Here is a 3621-nt window from a genome sequence, read left to right on the forward strand (position 1 = left end):
CAGAAATGTAATGAGTTAACATAGACACATTCTGTTGTAGGTGGTTTGGATGTTATAGAAGCTTAATATGTTATGGTTTCAGTCTGATGTGAGGTTTTCTAATGAAGAAAGTATAATCTCTTAAATAAGTTCATGAATGTGAACAAAAGTGAAAGATAGGGTCTTTCTTCCTTTCTCTATTTCTTCCTTTCTTCCCTTTCTTCTTTTCCTTCTTTCCTTCCCTCTTTCTTTTTTGCACAGGTTTCTCATGTATTCCAATACACATCATAGCTTAGCAAACTAAGGTGTGTATCACTGCTGATAAAAAACAGGAATTACAAGACATCTAAACTGTGCAAGTCATTGCAAGGAAGACTCTTTCAAAATAAAGTATATTTCAAAGTGAACAGTAAGAAAACATTTCTGGTCCTTGATTGAACTCACAGGAGCCAACAAGAGGGTTCCCTGTTCCATGGTCATTTGCCTTCCACTAGATGCAGTCTGGGTCATAAACTCAAAGATACTGCGATCAGTTCTGCTTAGTATCAGTAAAGTGATATGACGCAGACATCAACATTAAGAAAAACAATCATGCAAAAGGTTTTGCTGCAGAGGCTGACATAGCAGTCTCCTGTAGAGACATGACTGACCCACAATTTAGAAGTTCCTTCCTATCATAGGACAGAGAACGGCCAAATTTTCCCCTGAAAATTGAACCATACCATAACAACGTTCTCACAAGCTTCCAAGAGAAGGCGACTTCACTCTAACGTTTCAGTACTTTGGTTTGTCTTTGTAAGAATAATTCTAATTCCCTGTACATACACTTATATATAGCTGTGTATAGGTATGTGCATCTAATCCCTACATACATTGTGCCTAAATTGTGTTAAGCACAGTATCTTGTTAGATCTCTTCCTATGCTAGGTTTTTACTAGTATAAATACAGCAGTTTAGAAAGAATAATAATGATAACCACACACACACACACAGAGTAAGCCAAAAGAATGCTTTCTTGATTGACGAACGTAAACCAAACTAAGACCTTTGTTGGTGAACTGCCTTTTTCCAGTGATTGAACTAAATTCTTGGATCATCATGTAGCACACTGGATTTTAAACCACAAGAGATCCTGAGCACACACAACTACAAATCAAGTGAACAGAAATTGTGTGTGGTCAGTGATTATCATTCTACACAAGTATTATTTCCTTGGCTAAAGCTCTTCTTAATGCCACCAGACGTAGTTAATGCCACCAGAACCTATCCGCTCTCCAGAAAGGCCCTGGGAGATTACACCCAAAATAGCCATTTATTTGTAATGCAAAGAGCCTCAGAAGGATTTTCTAGGGAGTTAGAGAAACAAAATCAGCATTAAAAATAAATAAGGGAACCATAGAAAAGGCAGCTATTGCATTGTTTTTTGTTTTTTTGTTTTTTTTTTTTAACATATACATGAAACTTATAGGTTATTTTTGGGATTTTTAGAGTTTATGAGTATCACTCCAGCATAATCTAGTCGCTTTACTCCAGTGGGACTGGAATTACCACCCAATCCTACACTGAGGGAACTCTGTTTGCTAAGTGCCACTGATTTTGAATGAGAACTGAGAGAGAGAGAGAGAGAGTGATCTTCCAGCTAAATGTTACATTATCATTGCCAAACACCACGTAACTGAAACTTAATAGACAGCCTTGACTGCTTTATTTCTGGAGAGAGCGAGTGAGTGAGGTGTGCCAGATACATATCAAGAAGATTTACAATTAAAAAAAAAAAAGAAATTATATTAAAAATGAATTCTTGCAAAGGTCAGAAGTTAAAAAGAAGGATAATTACAGTAGAGAAATATAAAATGAAAGGTAATAGTTTTAATGGAAGCAAGACAAATATGCCAGAAGGAATTACAAAATTGCTGTCTTGGTTAGATGTTATTTTGAAATAATGAAATAAACAATATCACCTAATTGGTTGCAGTGACCACTGGTTACACCACACAGATAAAACAGGGTCATCCAGTTAAACAGCTGAGGTAGAAGAATGATTATACTTACCTACTAATGCTCTCAACCTTAACATAGCTCTCTAGATTAAATCACAGCATTCTCAGTCAACTGTATCCCCAGATGAATTCTAATTCATGCATTTAGGGGGAAAAACACAGTCTGTTTACAACAAAGGTCATTTGTGGAATGGAACACAAGACCCAAATCACTGAAGGACAGAAGTATAAAGCTATGTTTATATGACATTCTAAAGCTTGAGTTTGTTTCTTCTTATTATTTATAAAGCTATTTTTATTTGTACTGTTAATACACACAAGAGTTTTAATACCTTTCTGAAAGTTAACAGAAAATTTTTAAATTAAATAGGATTATCTTTGAAGTCTAGATTAATTGATGGCTTTTCCCTTGCTACTCAACTTTCCCCAGTTCGGGACTGAAGTTTCAGATTACGTCAATATTACTACAAGTTTGAGAACTTATAGCTAAAACTTTATACTTTGGACCTGATCAAATGAGACAAGGCATTTTTATAATTTGGGATTATAAAGTATTCAGGGGAAACAACAGTGTCAGCTACTGCAGTGAACCAGGAATGTTATGTCAGTATTTATACATTCATAGAATCATATAATTTTTTGAGCTAGAAGGGACCCTTAAAGGTCACCTAGTCCAACTCTCTACAATGAACAGGGACACCTACAGCTCAGTCAGGTTGCTCAGAGCCCCATTCAGCCTGACCTTGGATGTTTCCCCCTACAATTGTGGCTGTTCTTAGGATCAGACACTTTGACCTTTGAATACATTCTTCCTACGTATTGTTTCCATGCAGTCTGGTCTTCAATCTTTTGGTTTAGAAGGAAGTTCAGTTCTTTTATGATAATTCTGAGTTTTCTTGGAGGATTTGTTCTGAAGTTACTGTAAGATATGCAAGACCATGGATTGGGCCCAATGCCCGTTTCAGAAAGCTGTTGCGGTGTGTAGCTAGATATAGTTCTGGATCAGGAAGTTAGCTGAGAACATGCAGCAGCCAGAAGACAGGGATAGCTCATGTTTCAGATGTTTTACCAATTACATCTTGTTTATGTGCTGACGTGGTGTAACATACATTTTTGAGAGTGAGGACTTTTGCCCTTGATAAGCTATTTTTTGAGAGAAAATAATGACTCCTTCCCACTCTGCCTGTCGCAGTAGATACATCAGCATGCATCAGCAACAGATTTGGAGATTAAATATGCTCAAAACTTCGATAGATAGACATCAACATTTCCTAGGCCACTTTGTTGTGCATTAACCTCAGGGCAGTAAATACTGGCACTACGTATACCACACTGTGAAAATCCAAAGTGCTCACAATACTTTGGGGCAGACTTATTAATGAAAGTTTGTGCACATCAAATGCGAATTTATAGTCTGTCTTGATCTATACTAAAGCTGCAGTTGGGAAACTTTTTTCACACCGCAAGTACTCTGCATCTTTCAGCTATCACATGCCATGTGTGCCAGAAGCATTGCACAATGGGCATTAAGAAAACAGTAAGCTGCAGACTTATATCAGGATCCTATTGCATGTTCTTTAAGAAATCCAAGTTTAACAGACAAGGAGTAACCTTACCTTAAGGCTGTAAGGGCTTTTACATC

This window comes from Meleagris gallopavo, chromosome 5, assembly GCF_000146605.3.
Source record: "Meleagris gallopavo isolate NT-WF06-2002-E0010 breed Aviagen turkey brand Nicholas breeding stock chromosome 5, Turkey_5.1, whole genome shotgun sequence".
NCBI classification, from domain to species: Eukaryota; Metazoa; Chordata; class Aves; order Galliformes; family Phasianidae; genus Meleagris; species Meleagris gallopavo.